At 37.1% G+C, this 19,166-nt stretch overlaps 1 long non-coding RNA gene across 1 annotated transcript; it reads right to left on the reverse strand.

Moving 5' to 3' along the window:
- Positions 1 to 460: 460 nt before the first annotated feature.
- Positions 461 to 6,895, reverse strand: LOC137385662 (uncharacterized). The gene is made up of 3 exons (XR_010977792.1): positions 6,813 to 6,895; positions 2,950 to 3,210; positions 461 to 757 (listed from the first exon to the last, which is right to left on the reverse strand). It is a non-coding gene; the product is annotated as an uncharacterized lncRNA (long non-coding RNA).
- Positions 6,896 to 19,166: the final 12,271 nt, after the last annotated feature.

Consider the following 19,166-nt stretch of genomic DNA (forward strand, 5'->3'; position numbering starts at 1 on the left):
CAGCAATGAATTTACTAATAGTCTATACGCCTACTAGTAAAAGCCTGCTTTATACAGTAAAACCTAAATGTATGAAGTAAAAACATTCTGAACTTTCATCCGCTGTTGGAACGAATAAAAATATACTCACATAGAGAACAGAAAGAAAAGAACTTAAAAAACTTGAATGAAATTGTTATAATAAATTAATAGATATATGCTAAAAGTGGTAAACTGTGGTCAAGTTGGATATAAATTAATGTTTTATAACAGTCTTTATAACAGCTTCAAAAAAAAAGGCAGTCAATACAACTGAACTCTGCTTTGTACGAAAATATATTTTATTAAAACACAATCAAATAAGCTTATAGCTGAAATATATTGAATCTATTGTTTGAAGTTGTGTTCAATATTTATAACTGCTCAGCATACTAAAGAGTTTTTTTAAGAATTCAAAAACACTGCTGGAACCGTTATGCTGACGAACTTGCTTTGTATCATGTCCTATTTATTGAACTCAACCTCTCAACAGCACCTTTATTGAAGTTGCAGGTTTACATATGAGCAGTAGACAATTTAGTGTATAATAAGCATTCAGTATACTGCTCCTAGTGTTTAATATGGTGAGAAAAATGAAGATTTATAGGAATGACGAAGTACGTGCCTAGTCTTCTTCCCATGGTTCTTTTTTTCCACCATCTTGCTGTCAAAAATATGGAAGAGATCAGCACTACGGTTGCTGGAACAGCAGTGACTGTTATCATTATTTTCATGGTATCTGCAAAAGCAGAGAAAAATAAAAATTTAAAGAATTTGAGTCTAATATTTTACATTTTTACTTCCATAATAAACCAAACTACTACATCATGCAATTGTTTAGTGGAGGGGGTGCTTCCATAAGTTATCTACTACCTACGATGAAATCCAAATTACATTTCCAGTGGGCCCAGCGACTAGCTGCAGTTCTACTACGCATGTGGGCCTCATCATGCTGTCATTTATTTTGCTTAACTTACTCAATATTATAAATAAATATTTTGCTTCATGTAATATTTTTACTATTCCTACACACATTATACACACCCACGCGCACACACATCTAGAGAACAAAATGTAAGTACTGTATTTGTCATTGATAACAGTGGCTGCTCCCAAGGAGGAAAGTTAACTTCTTTTGGGCAATAATAAATTGCTCACAAGGATGTAGGTATAAAGATTGAGAAAATAAAAGCCTGTATCAATTAGAACCTCCACTAACGAAAGACTGAATAGGAAATTTCAAAGTTATGAAATGTCTTTTCTTTAAATTATTACTTGGAATAACAAAAAATGTTTCTAAATATAAATAGCTGAAAACCAAAAATTTAAAAACGTAGCGCAAGCCGTTTAAACAGATGTGCAGCTCGGTTCAAAAGTCCTGTCTTTGATCTGCTCTACCATTGGCCGACTCCCAGCAATTTTATTCTTTCCTTTGTAGTTGGCCTACACCAAAGAGAAACAAACATATTATATTTATTACATGACATATTATATAACATATAATATAAGTTGTAGTTATATATCATGTAGTTTTATTTGTTATTTCTTTCTTATTTCCATGTGTAGTAAATCTAGCTCTAAATCTAAGATGTATTTTTTGCAGGTTTTGACCATTATTTTTAATTTATATTATTATTCTCTTTGACAAGTAAGTGCCAGAGTGACAAGTAAGTGTCAGAGTGACAAGTAAGTGTCAGAGTGACAAGTAAGTGTCAGAGTGACAAATAAGTGTCAGAGTGACAAATAAGTGTCAGAGTGACTAGTAAGGGTCAGAGTGACAAGTAAGTGTCAGAGTAACAAGTAAGTGCCAGAGTGACAAGTAAGTGTCAGAGTGACAAGTAAGTGTCAGAGTGACAAGTAAGTGTCAGAGTAACAAGTAAGTGTCAGAGTGACAAGTAAGTGTTAGAGTGACAAGTAAGTGTCAGAGTGACAAGTAAGTGTCAGAAAGACAAGTAAGGCACAACTTGACTAACTTGTTGATTCATCAAAAAGGAGGTTGTATTATTGAAAATAAGAATATTTCGGAGGTACACTATAAATATAGTAATATGAAATTATATTAGTACAGATCTCACAAGTGTATAGCCACCGTGTGTGCTAGTAAGTACTAATGCTGGCTATCAACTCAATGCAAAAGGGCTACAAAAATAAGTTTTCAATTAAACTGGTTAGCAATTTAAAAAATCTAAAAAATCAACTACAATATTTAAAGATGTGAAAAAAAGTTGCATGAACAGGGAATAGAATAGTAGTTCTCCATATAGCTATTTTATTCTTGAAGTGTTTACAGCAGGACCTTGCCCTTTCACCTAATTAATATCAGGTGTCATGGAATTCTTGTCTAATATTACCCTCTCTATCCGCTTTTCGCAAACCCAAGTTGGTAAAACTGACATGCAGATGAAAAGTGTAAAAATATTTGTTACTTTTGAAGTTGAATACCCAAATCGAGCAACAACTTACAAACAGACAAACTGTACAGCTAAAAGTACCGCAGGAGCTGAGACTAGACTGTGTGACAATGCATAAATATTTTAGTTTAATAAGATTTACACAATCAAACGCATTGCTAGTTCCATCCGTGCTGTTCTCTAGTTTTTTTTAGTTTATACTAGTACAGCATAGTTGATGGACACTCGGAACACTTGTTTTAAATACGGGCGTTATAAATGTCAACTTGAATACAAAATATCACCATTTGTATCTGTTTATAGCCTATCAGTTTTTTTACAAATAATTTGTACCTTTATTACCACCTTCGTTTATGTTTGTTAGCTCCAAAATATAATTATTATAAACTAATTATTATGACTTCTCTAAAAATTGTATAGGTAAGAAAAATGAGTATTTTTGAACTAAGTGCTACTCCCGTGGGTGTCCTCTGCACTTCCTCATACTAACTATGATTACTATAAGCATAATTGCACTTACCACTTTTCTGAATGGAGAAATCTGTTACCAGATCCGGGAAATACTCTGACATAACTGAGCAACGGTACATCCCAAAATCAGAATTTTCCAGCTGCCATAATTGCAACACTGGATTTGTAGAAATAACCTCGAATGAGCCATCAACCTTCTTGGACCAGCTTATTGATGTCATCAAACTTCCATTGGTTTTGCATTGAAATGATAAAGACTCACCAATTTTAGCATTAACATCGGTTGGTATCTCTATGAATTCGGGTGGAACTGAAAATACATTATAAGCCAATGACAGGCAGAACCTCTAACATCTCTAACATGTATACAAATTTGTTATTTGCACTATTATGTGTCAACATATAAATAAATCATATTTACTTTTCCTTCTTATCAGTTAGTTACATAAATACAAACCTTTCTATGCAAAAGTAAGAGATTGAAAATAGAGGTTGATTAAAGGGCTTTTTGTAAGATCATTAGGAGTTGCAGAGTATGAATTAAATGCATGAGAAAAACTTTCTCAATAGAATGGGCAGCATTGAAAAGTGCAAATTTAAATGATTTCTGAGATATGATTTTCTCCAAATGGAAGCACTTAGCCACATACAACACTTGGGATCATTAATGGCAGAAAATGAACTGCTATCTACAAAAATGAATGTTGGACCAAACTGATGATAAATAAAGGGACAGTAAAACATACAAATACTAGTGTTCCAAAAGCGATGTGTCTTTTCTGTCAAGAACCATACAAATAGACTAGAATTACTTGGCCTTATTTTTGAAAATTCATATTAAAGGTACATAAATAGACTACATATTATATAACAAATACTGACAGTATTATGATATATCATGGTACAGCGGGCCCGTCATATGACATTAATTCGCTCCGGTGTCGGCATCGTACGACGAAAATGTCGTACAGAGGGCTATAGAAACCCATAGTGATTATCTAATGCAAACACCCCCTGGTAAAAATCGTAACAATTTTATATACATACAGTACAACAAATGATTAGTAGCAACCAGTATGTTAAATTTAGTAACTATAGTTGCCTACAGTAACTGTAGTGTATTTAGTGGTTATGATCTGGTAAACAAACATCAAAACTTTACATACTAATAATTAGTAACCAGATAGTATATTATCCTTAGTGAGTATATAGTTACAGTACTTATACTAACTGTAGTGTATTAAGTTGTTTTGATCTGCTTATGATTATGGTTATGATTCTGACTACTTCCTTTAACATTGTTATCATTGTTAGGACCCATGGCTAACAAATTAAAGTTGCCTAAATATGTAGTTTTGTAGTTATATACATAAAATGAATTAAAGTTTATAGTAAATATTATGTTAAATGCTAAAATGCACAATTAATTTTCACTGTCGTATACTTTTCCCTAATTTTCGTTTCACTCATGCAATATCATGCATTTACGAAATATAAAAATGCTGAACTGAGAGAGAGAGAGTGAGAGTGAGAGTGAGAGGGAGAGGGAGAGGGAGAGAGAGAGAGAGTGTGCAGAAGAGGGAGAGACAGCATTGTATCTCTTTCTGGCATTGTGTGAAAAATTTCTGTAAATACATCTCGGCGTTTTCATTATTTCTATGTATCCAGCATACAGACCGCTCATATTTGAATTTTGAGAGACATTTTTGTTGATGTCGTATGGTGAAAAAACGCTGTAATCAGGGAGCGAAAAACATTGTGTTTTTGTGTTTGACATCAATAAAGGCAAAAAATCATAAAACATTTTAATAACGCTTAGACATTGCCATCCAACCTAATCAAAATCTGAAATAAGAAATCAGCAAGATTTATAGAGAACAGTTGCTACGGTATCAACATTTCTGCCTATCTAAGCTTGTTGGAAAATTTTTGGTCACTAATCAGATCGGGTTCTAATGCTTGAAATTTAAACATAGAGCAGAACTGAAAAAGCTGAAAACTATTGCGTCTAGAAATAGTGCATAGCAATGTTTTTAAAATCAGTGAGGGGAATAAGTTTGTGCTTTTTTAGACCTGTTATGATAGTCATATTGGTATCTGTGAATAAAAGTCTCACACTCAAAAGAGATGAACAACCTTAATAAACTGTTGTTTTGATGATTTAGTCAGTCAGCTAACAATATCAAAGGTAACAAAGAATGATGTTTAATATAGATAATACTTAATGATTTAAAAAGAGGAAATTGGAAGCTGTGGAACATAATTAATTCAATGATATTACGAACTAGATATTATATTGTACGATAAATACTTTTATCATGTTCGTTCACCAGATTTTTAGAAACAGCAACTGTAATAAAATATTGTAGCAATTGAGCTTAAAATTTAAATAATCCATTTTTTCTTGATTTATTTTTTCATCAACAATAGTAATTACACAAAAAAAGCTGGAAGAGTGAAGAAGCTCATAACACGCATTAGTATAGCTAGTCATGGCGTGGGGCTTGTCATCATCGTGTAATCAAGATCAATTTTTATGAGTAATTAGGTCTTATTCACTTGTTCAAAGATGTAATTCAAGTTTTTTTTCTTGAAACTGGCCACCTTCTTCATGTTTTTTTATGGTATTAGAGAGTTGGTTCCAAAAAAGTGATCTGTTGTTAATCCACCCCGCGATGGCCTGAATGGAAAAAAGATTGTGGGAAATTTAGACAGAAATTTGAGAATCGAGTTTGATATATTGTGTGAGGAATGTAATTAATAAGTTCTGTTCAAAAACCTTTAATTTCTGTTTATATACTTCCCAGTTCTTATCATAATTTTTTAATTTCTGTCCATAAACATTTCAGTTCTGTTCTAGACCTCTCAGTTTGCTTATAAAACTCTCAGTTTAGTTCATAAACTTCTCAGTTTTGCCCATAAACCTCTCAGTTCTGGTCAAAAACGTTTAAGTTCTGTTTACAAACCTTGCAGTTCTCGACGGTCTTGACATCCGCAAAAAGATGGCCCTCTGGCCTGGCCAAGGAAGAACTCTGTTTCTGCCCAAACAACCTCCGTCAGCGTGGCTGTTGGCATCACCAGAAGATGCTGCTGTAAGCCCGCTTAAGTGAAGCCTTACGGAACTACAAAACAGCTCAAGAGACATATCGACTCTGTGCAGAGCCGGCAGGTCACCGTAGGCTACCCGAACCAACCGTTCCACTTAGCAGGGGTGCTCCTGAAGAGTAGTAGCTGCGGCTCGCCTCAGAGTGTTCACCTCACACTAAGCCTGTCTAGGAGAGACCGAACCAGGCTCGAAGGCTAGCTTGAAAGATGGCCTCCACTCATTCGGCTTGTCCGCAGTCTTCAGATTTTTCCTTCAGAGGCTCCGAGAGGTGTAGCAGGCGCGTCTTCTTCGTTCCGGCATCAGCTCCAGCTACCTCCTAAATCTACATGATAAAGTAGTCCACGCCTCTAGTTCCCGAGTACTGAATTACCTTGAACTGATGGACCGGGCCTGAGCTTGAGATGCCGTTGCGAGTCCTTCAAAAACCTCGGTCTGCCAGTCCAGTCCTTGGTCTGTCCTTGCTAAAGGAGCGTCGGCTATCCATTATTTAACCAGAAAAACTCACCGAGCTTCGGCTGGCGCCGTTCATGCAGCATGGCCTACCAAGCTCCAAAACATCTCTTTCTCTCTCCTACTGGAAAGAGCTCACCAAACTCCAGGGCAGCGTTGCTCACACAACACGGTCTACCAAGTTCAGGGAATAAATACATGTAAATATATCACATCTGTATATGTTTTTGAAGATTGCTTCAGGAGTTTTAAAACATTAAATAGCTATTTGTTGCACTATTGTCACACATCACAGCTACTAGAGTTGGTCTGCTAACAAACAAGAGAGAATGTAATAGTGAGACAGAAGATCTCACCAAGAACAAGCAAAGGAACTCCCTGGTGATCAATAGCCTGTCTACCTCGATTGTTGACAAGCAGAGTAACTGTTCCATTCATGTTCAGCTGAGCAGACTTTATAGTGAGGGTCACAATATCTGTAACAAAGGCTTTACCCTAACCAAACAAATGTACACGCTGAATATCTAGATAACAACATATTAGCTACTAATTGTAATAATACTGTATAACAAGAAAGCATATGTCTTTCAAAGGTAAAATATGTTATCTGCCAAACTGATAAACCGTAAAGCAAATACTTATTTACCCAATGAGATATAGCTCAGTATCAACTGCCTTTTGTTAGTATAATCTATAGAATCTCAAAACTGATGTATCCTTAGTGTGAGTGGTAACACTGTATACCGAGTTATTTTAGCTTGCTTTCATTGACTTATAGAAATATTATGATAAATACAACATTCTGAGTTTGTAAAACTATTCCGACGACCAAACACGAGCGAAGCGAGTGTTTGGGAGCTTTATGATAAATGCATATGTGCACACAACTCCCGAAAAGTTATCCGTCAACGGCCGTAACCAAACCCTTGTACCGAAATCCTATCAAAAAATTTAAACATTTTTTGTGTAGAGTCGTTTAAGTATAATAATGATACAAAACACACGTAAACCTATTTAAATATGTTACCAAGTCTTTGAAAAGTTGAGACAACATCCTAAAACTTACCCATCTGATCGGATAATACATAACTAGACAGATTAATTTGGCCTAAAACCGCCATCAAAACTTGACAAGCCTTTTTTAATCAAAATTAAAACCAGCAAACGAAATGCCGAGCGACAGAGAATAGAACCATTAAGTCGTGCGCATTTCCTGAAAAAATAACGTGCACATTTCACCAGTCTATAGCATTGTCGAATTACTGAAGATTTCTGTAATTAACGTAGAAGTACTGAAATATAATTGTTTCTTTTTTGCTGATTTCAAAGTAACTGACATTTTGGACACTTTTGAGTACTTTGGTATTCTAACTGATGTCCAAAGCAGTGAAAGGAAAGGAAATGACGATGATATTTTTTTCTAACGATTCTTACGAGATTATTACAATATGTAGTTATAAGTTTGGATGACTATTGAAGTGTTATAGTCACACTAACAACATCAATGTTGGACAATATGTTACTGTTATTATTTTTTCTAAATAGTATTGTTAAATAGATTTTATAAAAATCTATATAAATATCACAACTTCTTGATATTGTTAGCTATGACGTTTTGAAATGTAAACTAAATTGTGCATTGATTTTTTATTATTACTGTAGTACTGTATTAATAATATTGGTTATTCTAATAATATCAGTGCATTTTACTTCTAATATTGCATTTCTCCTATTGCAGGGAGAGATATAAACATATAATCTTTTCTTTTCATTATTGCTGTTTGTTGTACATAATAACACCCACACCCAGTACATTACAGCTATACCATTGCAGTTATCCTATTGCACTGCAGTGCCATTTGACTGCTAATATTGCATTTCTCAACCATCAGTACCCTTTCTTTTTTCCAATATCACTTTGGTCGTGGGCTGTATGACAGGGGAATTTCTAGTATAAGTTTATATCTCTTCCCTGCAATAGGAGAAATGCAATATTAGAAGTAAAATGCACTGATATTATTAGAATAACAGATATTATTACTATAGTAATACAGTAATAATAGAAAACCAATGCACAATTTTGTTTACATTTCAAAACGTCATAGCTAATAATATCAAGAAGTTGTGATATTTATATAGATTTTTATAAAATCTATTTAACAAAACTATTTAGAAAAAATAATAACAGTAACATATTGCCCAACATTGATGTTGTTAGTGTGACTATAACACTTCAATAGTAATCCAAACTTATAATTAAATATTGTAATAATCTCATAAGAATCGTTAGAAAAAAATATCATCGTCATTTCATTTACTTTCACTGCTTTGGACATCAGTTAGAATACCAAAGTACTCAAAAGTGTTCAAAATGTCAGTTACTTTGAAATCGGCAAAAAGAAACGATTATATTTCAGAACTTCTACGTTAATTACAAAAATCTTCGGCAATTCGACAATGCTATAGACTGGTAAAACGTGCATGTTATTTTTTGTGAAATGCACACGACTTAATGGTTCTATTCTCTGTCACTCGGCGTTTTGTTTGCCGGTCTTAATTTTGATAAAAATAAGGCTTGGCAAGTTTTAATAACTATTTTCGGCCAAATTAATCTGTCTATTTGTGTATAATCCGATCAGATGGGTAAGTTTTAAGATATTGTCAACAATTTACAAAGACGGTAACATATTTAAATAGGTTTTTATGTGTTTTGTATTGTTACTAGCTGTACGACCCGGCGCTGCTCGAGTAATAAAAAAGTCTTTTATAGAAATTTGATTTGTATTTAACATATAACAACATGTACTATTCTAACTTTCAAACTACATACATGTATCATGAGAGAAGTGTTTTGTGTAGTTGAAATAAATTAAGAGGAAAATACAAACAACTGTAAAGGTTTTAAAACTTTGTCAAACAACTGTACCTTTCAAGCTAGTAGCCTGACATGTTGCCAATGGAAAATCCACTAAGCTAGTTAATAAGGCTAGGCGTTCAATGACGGTAAGCCATGACTTTGCGCCTGCATTGTTGTCCAGCTTCGCTGTTCTAATAATAGCTATAGCCAGAAAACCGACAGATATACGACGATACACGGACATACTTTAAAAAATATATACTTATATAGATATGTGAAATCGTCAATCTTAAACTATTTGGTTAGGCTCAAGTTAGACATGCGTAGACTTCAATGGACTGGATGAATATAGATCATATGTATGGACTGTTGAATCTTTCAATCTAAGCAATAGTCATGAACGTTGGAACGTGTCCTATCAAAAATGAAAGAGTGTATTTTAGAACGCTCTTCAATAAGTCTTCAATATAAAATTTAAAAATAGAAGCAATATTTGTATCAACAGCTAAAATAATTTCTAATTTACGATTCTCAGAGTTTTCTGAGACAATGTAGTGTTGTAAATGCGAATAAAGAGACCAGTAAAAATGAAAATACCGCTAAGTATTACAAATATAAAAGGTATGAAAACAATTTTAGTTTAAACGTTACCTTGCCTAAGTTGCGTAAGTTATAGTCTCTATTACCACCTCTACTTCCAAACCCATTTATGTAACAAACCCACTTGTGAAACAAATGTATATATATATAGGTATATCAGCTGATGTTGTGTTGATATAGCAGCTGATGCTAGCTAGCTGGTGTTGTGTACAGAAGTCTTTGTGATGAGTATGGCCTTACTAAACCACAACACTGGTGGGATGCTCCTGGTAAGGTCAATGAAAATGACCGTGCTAAGATCCTCTGGGACTTCTACATCCGGACTGACAAGCATGTCCTAGCAAACCAACCAGATATAGTGGTGGTGGACAAGAAGAACAAGAGGTCTACTATAATAGATATAGCAGTACCCAATGACTACAATATAGCCAGCAAAGAAAAGGTTAAGAAATATCTCTCTCTTGGAGAAGAGATTGAAAAATGCTGGGATGTAAGAACAACTGTAATTCCAGTAGTCATTGGGGCACTGGGCGCAATAACACCTGCGCATAAAATGTGGCATATCCAGATACCGGCAGCGATGAACTCAAGCGTGTTGCAGAAAAGTGCGCTATTGGGAACAGCTAAGATCTTGAGACGAGTGCTCAAACTTCCAGGTCTCTGGTAGAAGACCCGAGTTCGAGCAGAAATTACTACCCATATGGGTTAACCGGGATGAGGAAACAATTTATAAACATGTATATATATAAATATATATATAATCAGGATATATATTCTGATTATATATATTTTATTATGCTTATAAAAATTATTAAAATGTGATTATATTATACATAATATACATATATATATATATATATATATATATATATATATATACATATACAGTGCTGTCAGAAATTATGAGACCACCCAATAATTTTCGCCTTTGTTCAACTTTGCACCTCTGCTGGCACCATATTAATTCATTCATTTGCCACATATTGTACATCATTAGATGCAGAAATTTCTCCTTGTTCTAGTAAAGTAAATCAGGAGTTTTTCATTGTTCTTTTACAGCATTGGTGATAGAATTAGTGTCATCAAGTTATCTCTTCAGTGTCCGACCACATAGCTTGTTAGTGGTAAAACGTGATGTCATCACTATGTGTTGTGCATTCTGTAATCTCACAAAGTCAAATAGTTTGGCATAAAAAAATAAAAAATGAATAAAATAATAAAATGAATAAAAAAACGAAAATATCTTTTCGTTTTTTTATTCATCAGTTGCATATGCCTTTCGATTGAGATAAAAAATAAGTATGGATTGTTATGTGATGGAAATTTGCTTCATATTATTCAGTAGAAAATTCCGCATCTAATGGTATATGGTTTATGATAGTTTTTTGTAAAACTAAGTCAGTAAATCATTGCTACCACCTTGTCTCTTAAAATGTGAGGTGGTCTCATAATTTCTGACAGCACTGTATATATATATATATATATATATATATATATATATATATATAATAGATAAGTTGTCAGGCCTACTGCTAACAGCACTCTACGTTCTAAAAAGTGCGGAGTGTTATAACTAACTAGAGTGTGGAATAGGTATTCCACACTCTAGTTAGTGTGGAACTGTGGAGTGTGGAACTATTCCCATTCACTGCACAAAGTATTTAACAGACACACACTAAAACTCAGCTACTCTTGCATGCCGAACATGAAACAGCACATAGATTCACACAACAGACGCCTGCTGAGCAGCCAGCAGAGCACAACTACAAACAGGGCCTGCAATTGTAGAGTAAGGAACAACTGCCCACTAGATGGAAACTGCTTAACCACAAACATCATATACCAGGCCATAGTGACTAAAGAAGATACGGGCACCGAGAGCACCTACATAGGACTATGCACAACCGACTTCAAATCCAGATTTAGAAACCACACAGCCCCTTTCACACACAGTGACAAGCAAAACAGCACAGAACTTAGTAAACACATCTGGAAACTTAAGAATGACAATGCAAGCTACAGGATTAAATGGAAAATTATGCAGAAAGCTAGACCTTATTCAAACCAAACAAAGAAATGCCATCTGTGCCTTAGTGAAAAGTATTACATCATTTGCAGGCCAAAATCAGCCATCTTAAACAAAAGAAATGAAATAAACAATACATGCAGACACTCCAAGAAATACCTACTCAGCCAATACGATCCAGGCAAAGGCGGAGCTACAGACACCACCAACAAAATCAGGAGAGGCAATTCCACCCGCCATTCAACACAAGTCACCTGAAGAGTGCACCAGCACGAAACAGACCTGTCGTGACCCCAGAATAAAACATCAATCTGGGATAAAGATAAGTAAAATTAACCTATTCCACACTCTAGTTAGTTATATATATATATATATATATATATATATATATATATATATATATATATATATATATAGGGTGTCAGGGTAGCCTAGTGGTAGTGTCTTGGACTATCAACCATGGGGTTGGTGGTTCGAGTCCTGCTTAATGCCGATCTCACAAAAAGCTCTTTAACCCTAAATATCTGAGTCTTTTGGATCTAGACCATAACTTGGAGGCCCTGTGTACCACACTGACAACATGGGCACGTTAAAGATCCATCTCTGTCGCACACTGGGCAAGTGCAAATGGCTACCTGGCTCTGTCAGACTGGACGTGTAGCATCCCTTCAGTTAATCTGACAGTTCCGGAAGTGATAGATACTGAGAACTGGGTCACCTCTTCTTTACCACCCAAAAATGCATCGCTAAGATGCAAGTCATTGTTGAAAGTGACAGACAGCAAGTCAAAAATATATATATATATATATACTAGCTGTGCTACCCGGCGTTGCCCAGGTAATAAAAAAGTCTGGACAGAAAATTGATTTGTATCTAACATATAACAACATTTACCATTCTAACTTTCAAATTACATATCATGAGAGAAGTGTTTTGTGTAGTTGAAATAAATTAAGAGAAAAATGAAAACAACTGGAAAGGTTTTAAAACTTTGTCAAACAACTGTAACTTTCAAGCTATTAGCCTGGCACATTGCCAATGGAAAATTCCAGTAAACTGATAGGCTTCTAATGACAGTACTCCATGACATTGTGTCAGCATTGTTGTTCAGCTGCAGTTATTCTAATAATAGCTATAGCTGGAATGCAGACAGACATACGCACATACTTTGAGAAATATATATATAGATTATACTTAAACGACTCCACTGAAAAATGGTCAAATTTGTTGATGAGATTTCGGTACAAGGGTTTGCGACGTTGTTGATGAATAATTTTCGTGAGTTGTGTGCACATGTATTTATCATAAAACTCTCAAACATTCGCTCCGCTCGTGTTTGGTTGTGGGATTAAATATATATATATTTGCTCCCTTACATTGGTTCGGTTGAGCACTCTGTGAGAGGCGCGACACTACTTGCTTTTGTGCAAAGCTCATCACATTTGTGATTTGAGCGCTCTAGTATCAGCACATTAACTTTCTTAAAGTCTGTGAAGCAATTATGTGCACTGAGTTGGCAGGTTAGCTTGAATGTATTCAGTTCAAAGCAAAAATAAGTTTGAAGTATAGTATTACAAACCTTGGCTATCTAAACTCCAGTCACAAAGTGATCTCAGTGTTTCTGAAACTTGAGTGCCAACAACTCCCACATAATATCCTGGAAAAATTGCCCAGCCTATGTCCAATTTGGAGCTGCTTATGGGCAAGTCTTTCAGCTGTGCCGAGATTGTCACTCGGTGATTTTTTTCCACCACAACAGGAGAGTTGGTAAGGAATTTAATCACAGATCTCCGTGAGACTGTATAAAAAGACGGTGCATTCAAATGATGAAGACTATATTCCTTATGTTTATAATTTAACCTGTCGAACATGTAGGTCAGTTTCTTAAGTAAAATAATATAATAAACTGTTATTTATTTATCCTTTGCAATTGAACATTAAAATTAATTACAAACAAATCACGTTTGTAGAAATCAAGAATATGGAATAAGAAATTAGCAAGAGCCATTGCAAACCAAGTTCACATAATTTCAGTCTCTCCGTGCTTCCTGGAAAATTTGCAGCACGACATCAGGCTTCTTTTTAATCATGCATAATTTATCTTTCCTAATAAAATGTTTAATTATTTTTTAAAAGTAGATTTATTTCTGAGCAGTAAGCATAAATAGGTCATTTAATTAGAGAGGGGAGCAATAAATTGGCACCTTGCTAGACTTATTTTTATTGTAATGTTTACTTCTAGCATCTGATGATATACAGAAGCAGAGTGATTCTTGTTTTATATTTTAGAGAGGTGTGAGACTTGCAATATATATTTTACAGTAGATAATTTTATCCGTCCATCAACAATATTTAGATATGAACAGAAAAATATGTTGAATATAAAATAAAATATAGAATAATTTAGCCAAAAGTGAGAGATTTTCAAAAAGTAAAAATGTGGAAGAAAAACATATCTAAGATAAACTGTATTGTAAAGGGATGCGCCTTGGTCCGCTACTACTCTACAAAAACCAAACCACTTTCAAGTATAAGGCAACATAGACTTGCGCAAATATATATGAAAAATTACAGCGAAAGCATTTAACATACAGCCGCAAGCAATGAGTCTTTCTCGTGTTCTGTTATTCGTTCCTTCTGAGCTCTTTATATATTATCGCAACTTACAAGCTCCTCCCCTACTCCAGAATGGCTTGATAATAAACCCTTAGATATAATAAACCCATAGATATAATAAACCCATACATATAATAAACCCATAGATATAAACCATAGATATAATAAATCCATAGATATAATAAACTCATATAATAAACCCATAGATATAATAAACTCATATAATAAACTCATATAATAAACCCATAGATATAATAAACCCATAGATATAATAAGAGTTTATTATACATTATACATATTATACATGTATCTATGGTTTAACTACATCTAAAAAATGACTATAGTTTTGACCTGTCATTTGATGATGTATGCAAAGAATTGACATCTCAGTAAATTATTTCAGTGACTATTTTTACGCTCAAATCTGGGTCTATGTGATGCTAAGTTTTATAAAGCTTTCCTTTAGTAATCTGTCTACTGTCTAGTATCTGTAATCAAGTCTACTTTTCTATGTTCAGTTCATGCCTGCAGTACACAGTCATACCTCTACTTACAATCACCTCAACATACATATGCATGTTATGATATACAACATAAAGTTTAAGTAAATTTTTGTCTCCACATACAAAGTATTTTCCAATGTGAAAGAAATGGCCCGTTCTTCTACTATTCATAAGACACTCAAGCAATAAACACACTGAGTGTTAGCTACCAATATATATACATTGTATTTGAGTAATATATATAAATATGCATGTCAATGCCATAAACGAATGAGCATAAATGCAGAGAGCGTGTGTACAGTACAACTCTGCTGTAACGATTGTACTGGGCTCTTCTTTTATATCAAAACGTTACATTAGGCACCACCTTTTCCTTTGTTCCTTCTTGGTCTGTTGAGCAGGCTCACTGACGGAGCTTTCTCATATGATAGGGCGGCTCGGCCACGCCGGTAATCGTTAGGTCAGTCTCATCTTCTCTGGTCAAGGTGCCCTGCTATAACGCTCTCCTCCCCTCTTAGTAGAGGGCCTGTGAGCAGGCAGGCGCAGGCAGGTAGGCAGTAGCAGGCAGGCAGCTACTCTCGCTGGCAGGCGAGAGTAGCTGTGACCAGATCCGATGCTGTTTAGCTTCAAACTCAAGCCTCGCCACCTCGGTTTCTGCAAACTCTTTATTTGCTTTTTGTAGGCGCTGGGCTAGTATCAGCTGGCTTGTCTGAACGGTCATCTTCTGTCAGTGGCGACTGTCGTCTAGTAGTTGACAGGCCCTCTCTTCTTGGCAGCTCATGTGCCGGGCCCCTTCAGCGCTTCCTCTACTTACTTCCAAGTGATGCAGCTGACGTATTCCTTCATGTAGATGACAACCTTTTTAGGCTCTGTTCGAAGCCTGGCGAGCTCTACTTTTAGCCTCTGTAGGAGTAGTTGTGTAAGGATCGACGACCAAACAGATTTGATCTCGTTCACACATGAGATTCGAACTGGCTCGGCCAATGGCCTCTTTTATCTCCTCAATCCAGTTGAGATGCTCATGGATCTTTAAAAGTGTCTCGGTCAGTGGGATTCTCGACATAGCTTTAAAAGACATTATGCGGGCCGATATGGTCTGGTCGGTGTCTGTGAGAGTGTCGGCCTCTGCTCTAGCGTTTCTGATGGCAACAGAGCTGCTCAAGAAGAAGAAACCTGACCAAAACATTCATAGTTGTCAGGGAGCTTGGCTGTATCATCAGAAACAGCCGAGCTCGTGCTCTGATGCACATATGCAGACTCCTCTTTGAGCTAAGCAATCCTGCTAATGCCACTTTTTATCCTCTTTTTTTAAACCCCAACAGGTTTAGCATATCGGCTAAACAATTGAGTGTTTCACCTGAGTCAGCCATCGTTGTATTAACATGATTGTTAGGTGTCAAATCAATAGTGGCAGCTGTAGTAGTACTTATCATACCGGTCCGATAGTTGAGCAAACAGGGATGACTGAGAAAATTGCTCACTTGTACCAGAAGCCTTTTTCTCCAAGCTGGGAAGTCAGACCAGCGAGGGAACTGAGGGAACCAGACTCGCAGACTGAAATGGTTTTCTCAAAAATTTGTGAAATTGCTGTTCCTATCTCCTTCGGGGCTCCTGTAATCAGTCTTCCAGCTTTTTGCCAACTGCAAGGGAGGTGTAAACCTTTGCCTTGTTCACTCCAACTCAGGCTGCTCCTCCTGCTTCTTGGCAGTTGCTCTTTTCATGTTAGGCCCTCTCCAGCATTCCACGGTGGCAGGTGCTTGGCTGAGCATTTTTGGGCAATTATAGAAGGGCTTCAGCCAGCTTTTGCTCTACTGACTGATGACTGGCCCTGTCGCTGTATCAGACAAGTGTGGTTTGGTCAGGCCTTTAGAGCCTGAAAAAGTCTCACAAACTTAGTCAGTAGCTTGAGGTTGTCTTCTTACCTCCTCCTCTTATTTAAGAGCCAAATCCAGTTTGCCTGTGCATATAGCAGAAGCTCTTCCTGGTCTTTCTGTTGGAAGGCCATCTACTTCTCTCGGAGAGTCCTATGCACCTCCAGCTTATTCAACATTTCTACTACATATTTGTGAGAGGGTTGGGCCTCAGAGGTTGAAATATAGTTGATCAGGTGGCCACAACTCCCATTTGAGTATCAGCAGGTTAGCCGTCTCTCCAGTGTAGTGGGTCGCGATATGCTCTCATCAGCTGAGAGAGCAACCTGTTCCACTCCTCCAGGTCAGCAACAGTGCTCACAGGGAGTCCCCAAACTGTCTATTGTTGCTCTCAACAACATCGTTGGTTTGGAAGTAATAAGGTATAGTATGAATCTTCTCTACCCGCCAGAGTTGACAGAGCTCGGTCATCAGCTGACTTTCGAACTGTGCTCCATGGTCGATGTGGATCTGCTTCCGTGAACCTATATAGCAGAACACCTATTCATACATCTCACTCACCATCACTAATGACGTGGCCTCTGAGAGAGCTTGGGCATCCTGTATCCTCATAAAGAGGTCTGCGAGTACCAGGATCCACTTGTTCTCTCTCGCAGTCTCCAACATTGATCTCACCAGGTCTAGGGCTAACTTCTGCCAGAAGGCCCAGCATAGAGTCTATGCCTATCTTGGTACCACCGTGCTTCGCAGCCTTCTAGACATCACAGCTCTTGATCAGTCTTATCACTGTGGCTGCAATTCATGGCCAGTACCAGGTCAGTCGGTAGTCTGCTGATCATTCTACTCACCCCAGAATAGGCAAAAGCAGGAGTCCGCTAGGTGGTCATCTTTCTGATGGTCGATGGGAAAACTGAGCACCACTGAGGCTGGCCATGAAGAGAAGTCCGGGCCTGCAGTACCCTGTCGGATTGTAGCCTAAGAAACAGATGAATTTTATCAGCTATTGGAGCTTTTGGCCTCCAAAATTCAGCTGTTCCTGAGTCAGTTTTTCAGCCCACTCAACAGCGAGGTACAAAGTGACTACTGGTCTCCGGCCAGTTACTTGCATCTGAGCCAGTCCCCTTTTGGTGTCCCTCTGAGTCTTTACCTGTGTCATTCCACAGGGTGTCAGGGTGGTCTCAGTTGGCTTTGGGCTGGCCCTCCTGGCTGCCATAGCAGCTAATGAGTCCATGCAACCGATCATGTCACACGCAGTTCTGGTGACTTCTGGCACAGTGGACGGGCTTCCCTCGGGTCCTTCCAATAAATGCTGGCCTTTCCAAGCAAGCGCTCAGTCAGTCAGTCCTATGTCTCTAAGCTCGCTGAACTCACATTACCGACAATTTTCTCAGGTCTGTCGGCTGAGCCCATTAGCGTACCTGTGACAGAGACCGGCTCGTTGCTTTAGTGTGTACTGCAATTTGGCCAAGATCTCCAACCCTCTGGCCACTTGGCTGGGTCATACAGTGGTTCCTTTCAGCAGATATCAGTGTCTTGCTGAAGGAAACTATCTTTGTCTTGGCTCTCTCCTGTACTATTGGAGGGAAAAACACCGCACCTACTCCACAGTTGCTGTCATGTGTATCTAGCATATACGGTTGGCTCAAACTTGGGTAGCTCAGTACAGAGGCTGAGGGGAGATGTCCCTTTAGCTCATTGAAGGTCGTCGGATCTGCCTTGCTTGACATCCACACTTCTCCTTTGTTCGTAAGTTGGTGCAGAGGTCGAGCTGTAGTAGTGAAGTTGGGAATGTATTGCCCCTAGTATCCTATTGTTCCCAGGAAGCTTGGCAGCTTCTGGAGTTCCCTAGTAATCAGCCATTGAGGGATTGTCTGGGTTTTCTCTGGGTCAGAGCTACTCCTTCCGCGCTCACCACATGGCTTAAATACCAGGTTTTTTATTAAAGCAGCTCACATTTAGAGGGCTTCAACTTTAGGCCGGTTTCTTTTCATCCACTGGAGCACTTTCTGGCTCAAATGAGGCCAAGAAGTCTCAAAAGTGAGCGTCAAAGTTGAGACAATAACTATGATGTCACCCAGGTAGAGCAGTAGCGCCTTCTAATGCAAGTCGTGCAGTAATTGCTCCATTAGCCATTAGAAGGTAACCAGCACTGAGGTAGAAAAAAGGGCAAGACCCTCCCCTTTCAGTGAGCAAAACGAGTAATGAATGCCGACCTTTCTTGCGCATCAGCATCCAAG

Source organism: Watersipora subatra, chromosome 1 (assembly GCF_963576615.1).
Source record: "Watersipora subatra chromosome 1, tzWatSuba1.1, whole genome shotgun sequence".
NCBI lineage: Eukaryota > Metazoa > Bryozoa > Gymnolaemata > Cheilostomatida > Watersiporidae > Watersipora > Watersipora subatra.